This window comes from Aegilops tauschii, chromosome 2 (assembly GCF_002575655.3).
Source record: "Aegilops tauschii subsp. strangulata cultivar AL8/78 chromosome 2, Aet v6.0, whole genome shotgun sequence".
NCBI lineage: Eukaryota > Viridiplantae > Streptophyta > Magnoliopsida > Poales > Poaceae > Aegilops > Aegilops tauschii.
In genome coordinates this window covers 577745342-577754464 of record NC_053036.3, presented here as the reverse complement: position 1 = coordinate 577754464, position 9123 = coordinate 577745342, and positions in this window count along the sequence as shown.

Here is a 9123-nt window from a genome sequence, read left to right as displayed (position 1 = left end):
AACTTGCTTGCCGTTCTTCTTGAAGTTCCCCTTCTTCCCTTTGCCCTTTTCTTGAAACTAGTGGTCTCGTCAACCATCAACACTTGATGTTTTTCTTGATTTCTACCTTCATCGATTTCAGCATCACGAAGAGCTCGGGAATTACTTTCGTCATCCCTTGCATACTATAGTTCATCACGAAGTTCTACTAACTTGGTGATGGTGACTAGAGAATTCTGTCAATCACTATTTTATCTGGAAGATTAACTCCCACTTGATTCAAGCGATTGTAGTACTCAGACAATCTGAGCACATGCTCACTGCTTGAGCTATTCTCCTCCATCTTTTAGCTATAGAACTTGTTGGAGACTTCATATCTCTCAACTCGGGTATTTGCTTGAAATATTAACTTCAACTCCTGGAACATCTCATATGGTCCATGACGTTCAAAACGTCTTTGAAGTCCCGATTCTAAGCCGTTAAGCATGGTGCACTAAACTATCAAGTAGTCATCATATTGAGCTAGCCAAACGTTCATAACATCTGCATCTGCTCCTGCAATAGGTCTGTCACCTAGCGGTGCATCAAGGACATAATTCTTCTGTGCAGCAATGAGGATAATCCTCAGATCACGGATCCAATCCGCATCTTTGCTACTAACATCTTTCAACATAATTTTTCTCTAGGAACATATAAAAAATAAACACAGGGAAGCAACAATGCGAGCTATTGATCTATAACATAATTTGCAAAAATACTATCATGACTAAGTTCATGATAAATTTCAGTTCAATTAATCATATTACTTAAGAACTCCCACTTAGATAGACATCCCTCTAATCCTCTAAGTGATCACGTGATCCATATCAACTAAACCATGTCCGATCATCACGTGAGATGGAGTAGTTTCAATGGTGAACATCACTATGTTGATCATATCTACTATATGATTCACGCTCGACCTTTCGGTCTCCGTGTTCCGAGGCCATATCTGTTATATGCTAGGCTCGTCAAGTTTAACCTGAGTATTCCGCATGTGCAACTGTTTTTCACCCGTTGTATTTGAACGTAGAGCCTATCACACCCGATCATCACGTGGTGTCTCAGCACGAAGAACTTTCGCAACGGTGCATACTCAGGGAGAACACTTATACTTTGATAATTTAGTGAAGGATCATCTTATAATGCTACCGTCAAACAAAGCAAGATAAGATGCATAAAGGATTAACATCACATGCAATCAATATAAGTGACATGATATGGCCATCATCATCTTGTGCTTGTGATCTCTATCTCCGAAGCACCGTGCTTGTGATCTCCATCTCCGAAGCACCGTCATGATCACCATCGTCACCGGCGCGACACCTTGATCTCCATCGTAGCATCGTTGTCGTCTCGCCAACTTATTGCTTTTACGACTATCGCTACCGCTTAGTGATAAAGTAAAACTATTACATGGCGATTGCATCTCATACAATAAAGCGACAACCATATGGCTCCTGCCAGTTGCCGATAACTCGGTTACAAAACATGATCATCTCATACAACACATTATATCACATCATGTCTTGACCATATCACATCACAACATGCCCTGCAAAAACAAGTTAGACGTCCTCTACTTTGTTGTTGCATATTTTACGTGGCTGCTACGGGCTTAGCAAGAACCGTTCTTACCTACGCATCAAAACCACAACGATAATTTGTCAAGTTGGTGCTGTTTTAACCTTCGCAAGGACCGGGCATAGCCACACTCGGTTCAACTAAAGTGAGAGAGACAGACACCCGCCGGTCACCTTTAAGCAACGAGTGCTCGCAACGGTGAAACCAGTCTCGCGTAAGCGTACGCGTAATGTCGGTCCGGGCCGCTTCATCTCACAATACCGGTGAACCAAAGTATGACATGCTGCTAAGCAGTATGACTTATATCGCCCACAACTCACTTGTGTTCTACTCGTGCAAAGCATCAACGCATAAAACCAGGCTCGGATGCAACTATTGGGGAACGTAGTAATTTTGAAAATTTTCCTACGCACACGCAAGATCATGGTGATGCATAGCAATGAGAGGGGAGAGTGTTGTCCACGTACCCTCGTAGACCGACAGCGGAAGCGTTACCACAACGCGGTTGATGTAGTCGTACGTCTTCACGATCCGACCGATCAAGTACCGAACGTACGGCACCTCCGAGTTCTACACACGTTCAGCTCGATGACGTCCCTCGAACTCCGATCCAGCCGAGTGTTGAGGGAGAGTTTCGTCAGCACGACGGCGTGGTGACGATGATGATGTTCCACTGACGCAGGGCTTCGCCTAAGCTCCGCAACGGTATTATCGAGGTGTAATATGGTGGAGGGGGGCACCGCACACGGCTAAGAGATCTCAAGGATCAATTGTTGTGTCTCTGGGGTGCCCCCCTGCCCCCGTATATAAAGGAGCAAGGGAGGAGGAGGCCGGCCCTAGGAGGGGGCGCACCAAGTGTGGAGTCCTACTAGGACTCCCTAGTCCTAGTAGGATTCCACCTCCCATATGGAATAGGAAAAGAGGAAGGGAAAAAGAGAAGGAAGGAAGGGGGCGCCCCCCTTCCCTAGTCCAATTCGGACCAGACCAAGGGGAGGGGTGCGGCCACCCTTGAGGCCCTTTTCCTTCTTTCCCGTATGGCCCAATAAGGCCCAATACGTATTCCCGTAACTCTCCGGTACTCCGAAAAATACCCGAATCACTCGGAACCTTTCCGAAGTCCAAATATAGTCGTCCAATATATCGATCTTTACGTCTCGGCCATTTCGAGACTCCTGGTCATGTCCCCGATCTCATCCGGGACTCCGAACTCCTTCGGTACATCAACATACATAAACTCATAATAAAACTGTCATCGTAACTTTAAGCGTGCGGACCCTACGGGTTCGAGAACTATGTAGACATGACCGAGACACGTCTCCGGTCAATAACCAATAGCGGGACGTGGATGCCCATATTGGCTCCCACATATTCTACGAAGATCTTTATCGGTCAGACCGCATAACAACATACGTTGTTCCCTTTGTCACCGGTATGTTACTTGCCCGAGATTTGATCGTCAGTATCTCAATACCTAGTTCAATCTCGTTACCGGCAAGTCTCTTTACTCGTTCCGTAACACATCATCCCGCAACTAACTCATTAGTCACAATGTTTGCAAGGCTTATAGTGATGTGCATTACCGAGTGGGCCCAGAGATACCTCTCCGACAATTGGAGTGACAAATCCTAATCTTGAAATACGCCAACCCAACAAGTACCTTTGGAGACACCTGTAGAGCACCTTTATAATCACCCATTTACGTTGTGACGTTTGGTAGCACACAAAGTGTTCCTCCGGTAAACGGGAGTTGCATAATCTCATAGTCATAGGAACATGTATAAGTCATGAAGAAAGCAATAGCAACATACTAAACGATCGAGTGCTAAGCTAACGGAATGGGTCAAGTCAATCACGTCATTCTCCTAATGAGGTGATCTCGTTAATCAAATGACAACTTATGTCTATGGCTAGGAAACATAACCATCTTTGATTAACGAGCTAGTCAAGTAGAGGCATACTAGTGACACTCTGTTTGTCTATATATTCACACATGTATTATGTTTCCGGTTAATACAATTCTAGCATGAATAATAAACATTTATCATTATATAAGGAAATAAATAATAACTTTATTATTGCCTCTAGGGCATATTTCCTTCAGAAATTTGCTGGAACGGGCGACATAAAAAGCTGGAATCGGCGTTGAGAAAAGCTACAAGGGCGTGTAACATCGAAGGTGACCAGCCACACAAGAACGACGTGTATCGAGCCACAACCAGCGGCCGGTGATGTTGCGTTCGGCAGCCGGCCATGCTCACGAACCAGTTTTGCGGCAAGGGCGGGCGGCCATGCTGGCGAACTAGTTTGTGGCAAGGGCGTCCGGTGGGTTAGCCGCAGTCACCAATGTCAGAAGATGGCGCGGCCGGGGGACGTGCGCGGTTAGCACGGGTGGCCGGCAAGCAGGAGCGGCGAAACAGCGGGCAAGGTGGCTTGGGGAACGAACGCGGTGGCCGGCGAGCATTGGGGGGATATTTTTTGTTTCCAGATCGCGTCAGAAAGGGAGGAAGGAGAAGGACCCGTATCTGACGGCTGTAACAGGATGAATCGGACGATAGGGCAGCGACCGGCCCAAATTTGGGCCAGCGCACCGGCGCCTATCGTCGCCCTTTCCAAGTGGCAGATCTGCAACAGTTTGGTCTAAAACAAGAATCACTCAGAACAAAGGTATGCCTCGAGAATCATATATTTGTTCATTCAATGAGTATGCTGCCAAGTCCATGCAAGTCTCTTGCATAAGGAAGAATTCACGGAAAGACAACATTGGGGCAATAGTCTTGGCAGTGATTATCAAGATCAGCCCCGCAAGGTGATACTATTAACCCTCGCACTGTCCGGCATAATCAACAACAATATTGAGATCTATATAACCACACGTGAGTCGGATAAATATACCAAGGCTCAAGACATGAATCAGACCAAGTTATGATTGCAAGATATTGTACATGACAATATTCAGGGCCGCGAAGATAATCAAGGATATATAAGGCCCCGCTCTTTCAAGTACCCAGATGAAGAAAGTAATAATGAAAGAGCAAGACCAACAATACAGGTATGCCGGTTATTGTGTGAAAAATGTGGATGACCAAGACAGTCTTATTCCATAGCAAACCCAAGCGAAGATACGCCTTAGAGGTCTACTCCATTCTAGTAAGGACCTCATGGCAAGGTAACCAGCTCAGTCCACAGATGCTCAAAACCGTCAGCATTAAATGCCCGAGTCTGTCAAGTCCAAACCCATGACAGCTCAATATATTGACCTCAGCAATCGCGATGGAGCATCGCACGGACTGTTACTCCCAGGGAGATACTGGCAAAAATGAAGAATCAGTGTGTGAACACATACTTTGAGGATTGTCATCTCTCGCATAAGGGAAGCAATTAAAGAATAGCGTGTGTGAATGGGATTCTTTGCCAAGATCACCGCCAGTCAAGTCTGGAAATGTTATCATCAGGAGATGGTGCATTTTTCCTATCAGTCACGACAAGCGAAAGTCAAACCCTTCGGTACAGGTTGAATACTCGAGACTGTGAAGCCAGTCAAGATAAGTCAGAAACTCCTGCAAGATGTCAGAATCAATTAAGAAAACAGGTATGATCCACCTCACTGTTTTGAACCCAGAAAGGCATGCATATATTCAAGGAACCCGATGCCTGGATATAATAAATTCTTCGTTCCACGGGAAGATGTGTTCCCCAACTCCGTGGAATATTCTTGATATTCGATACGAGAAGAACGTTTCCAGCAAGGATCAATATCGAGAAGGACATGTATGTGAGAAGGTCTTTCGGACCCTAGCTCAGCCAACAGGTATAAAAGAAAATTTGAGTCAGTATGAGCAGGAACATATAAGGTAAGTCCTGTCCGAATGTCAGATACAGTGAAGCAAACCACCCCACATCAAGACCGTCAGTCAGATCCAATTCAGTGCAAATATTATATGGGAATGAATAAAAGAAAGCCGAGTTGGAAACGGTTTCTTCAAGTCAGAAAAATTATTTAACCCTGAGCAACCCAAATCTCGAGGACGAGATTTTTTTAAGGGGGGAAGGTTTGTGACAGCCTGGATTTTTGCCCTTTTCTTTTTCCTTTCATTTTCTTGGATTTCCTGTTTTGATTTGCTTTTCCGTGGCTATGTGGTTCTGAAACTTGGGAAGATCATGTCTTCCAAGGTTTATAGTGGCTTGTCATCCTCATCATCATCCTGAAACCCTGTCATTTTCATCCTTGACCTAACCCAATATTCTTTTTATTGGGAATATTCCATTTCTGATAAAGGAATAACCCTTTAAAACCCTAGGTTGTGAAGCAACCTATATTTTTGTCACTCCAAAAATTACCAAATAATTCTCATAAATTGTTTGGGTCATATATTCCTCAAATATGCCAAAATATTTCATTGGCCATGTTTCCCATCATGCTCAATAAATTCCTTTTCTATTCTGTCCTGAATGGCAGATTGTGAAGCAAGTGCCATTTATCTTTGTCCAATTCAACCCAAACTTCTTGGACATCTTTTCCTATCCAAATAATTGCTTCATGCCAAAATTCAACTCAATTGGCCTAGTAAATATTCCTGAGCAAATTTTCAAAGTTCCTGTCTGAGGGAAGTGGTTGTGAAGGAAGTACAAGCTAGGCATATCCAAATGATTTAATTTTTTTGCAAGATCCTTCATATGATCAAATCATGACTCTCCACCAAATTTGAGCTCATGTAACTCATCTATGTTAGCCCAGCTCCAAATCTTAGTTTCTGGACAGATTTTCAGGTTGTGAAGCAACTATATTTTATATTGCTTCATTTAAGCTGAAACTTTTCCAGGGCATCCTCCTATCCATATAAACTCTCTCCACCAAAATTTGGATCAATCCAGTACACCATTTGCCCTGTGCAATTTTTCCAAGTTTCTGTCCAGAGGAAAGCTATATGAAGCAAGTGCTATTTTGGTTCATCCAAATGGCCTCAAACATTTTGAGCATCTTCATATCTTCAAATCATTGGGCCATGCCCAAATTCAGCTCAATCCCAATCGATATGTGAGTGCTACTTCATGTTTTGTATTTCTGTCCAGTCTGGTGGTTTCTACAGCAACCCTCATCTAAACTCCTCCTCTTAGTCTTACTTTTGGTGATAAACATCACCTTAGTGTATGATCATCATTGGACAAACAATTTACCACGTTACCATGTTGGTGTAACTACAGCAAGTTACAAACACCTTCCTATTGATTTACTTTGGGGCTAAGTGCAAACCTCTTCTTTGCCCCTGGACCGATTTATTTCCTCATTTTGACTAAGTGCACGATGGTCTATCTACTGGACATGGTTGGCCCGGCCAGAACGCGCCGTTTGCACCAGTGCCGTGGTGATAACGCTGGCGTCACACATAGTGCAAGCTCTGGCTCGGTCCGGCCACTGTGCTCGTCTCCTCCCTCATCGTCTCGACGTCCAACCATGTCCTAGAGCTTCCCCGTGATCGACTGCATCTCACTGTGTCGCTGCCTCGTCGTGGTTCGCCTTGAATGCGTCGCAAACGCCATGCCCGTGCCATGCTCAGCCTCTGCCCACCACTATAGCACTGCACAAGCTCGCTAGCGGTGCTCTAGAGCCCTCCCCTCTGCTATATAAGCGTGCCCCGAGCCCTCCCGCAGCTCATCCACTCCCCATTTGCCTCCCTCGACCACCAGAGTCGGCCGATCTCGCCGGAGTTCGCCTTTGATCGCCATGGCCGCCTCGGTCTCTTCTTGATTCCGGCGAGCATAGTCCACCTCTTCTCCTCTAGCCACCTCCAACGTGTTCCTCTCCTTCCCGCGGTCCTCCCCACCCCACTTGTTCGACGCCGGAGTGCCTCTGGCCGCGCCTGCCCACGCTTGGCCGCCGCCTCCGCCGTTCGGCCTCCAGCTCGTCCGGCCGTCTCGAGCCTCCTCGTGCCTCCCCGACCTCACCAGAGCGCTCCCCACCTCCCTCAGAGCCGCCCCACCCATCAGCCCTAGCCGGAGCGCCCTGCTTCGCCGAGCTCCACCTCCTCCCGCGCCTCTCTGTCCTCCTCGGGTCGCCGCCCGTCGCCACCATTCCAAGCCTCCCCGGCGGCCGCTCTTCACCTGAACGGAGGGGGAACAACCCCGCGCACACGCCGGTGGCCTCGCCTCGGCCAACTGTGGCCGGAGCCGGCCAGGCCACCACCGGCTTCGCCCTGCCTCGTCTCGCCCTCTGTCTCGCTCGGGGCCAAGCGAACGAGGAAGAAGACGCGCCCAGGGCGACCCCTCCCCCCTGCGCGCGGATCCCACCTGCCTGCCTCACCATGCGTTGACCCCGCCCCTGGCCACGTGGTAAGTGGAAGCGTATTTCGCGGGAGACGGCTTCCTTTACACGAAAACGTATTCTAGCATTGCTTTAGGCAGAAGTACGTTTTCCCTTCGGGAAGGCGTATTCCGGTTTACTGCGGTAATGAATACGCTTTCTCTGTTCTGAAAGCGTATTCTCTGAAATACGTTTTCTGTTTTTCCACCAGGGGCCTGTTTGCTGAAGTTTATTCAGAGATTGGTCCCTGATCTTCAACACCTCATAACTCTGTAACCGTAACTCCGATTAAGGTGAAACCAACGCTCACGTCTTCGTCTCGTTGAGCTCTTTCTGTTGACACCATTTTCATAAAGTGTTCACACTATGAAAATGACCATTTTTCCCTTGCCTCTAATCAGCCCCCTCCGAGAGAGAACCGTCCGGCGTTTCGTTCCGCGGCTTCACCGCACTTCTTCCCGTAGTCTCCGTCACCCCCAGGCAAGCCACGCCAACCACTTGCATGATAGTCATGCAGTAGCCATGGTTTTCAACTTGAATATTCGATAAATGTTTGCTTGTTTTGATACGATTATCGTTGTTTAAATGATGCTTATAGATCTGTGTTCACTTTCATGCTATGCTCTTCTGCATATTGTATTATTGTTATATGTCATGCTTGATAGTAGTAGCAGTGTGTTCTTTCGGATGCATGTTTATGAGCTGTTATCTAGTGCCATTGCTATGCATGTTACTTTGTATCCTGCTGGTTATATGCTTACTTGGTAGTATTCTGGATGAGTTCTTGCATGTTATTTATTTATGATGCTAGTGGTCATGATATGCTCATGTGTAATGTTATGCTCGTCAGCTTACCATGCTCATTTAGTTGATGTTTCATTATGGTTATGCTCGATGAATATGTTGCACCTCCATGCTTATGTTGATTCATGTTCATGCATTGTTGTTGCATCATGTTATTTTAATATGACTCAGCTTATTGCATTCAAGTTTAACCGGACTTAATTGAACTTGAACAATTGTTGGCCGAGTCATTGTGCCACCATATCAAACTGGCCAGTGCAACCACGCTTGCCTTTATGGGAAGGTCCTAACTAGGTCTATTGTCGTGCCTCTCGCCGGTGCCTCCAACGAGGGAAGGTTATGGGCGCGCGCTACCCTGATCAGGTAGCCGGACATAAGCCTTGTGTGCCCGTAGTTGGATGATAAGCGCTTTTGTCCCC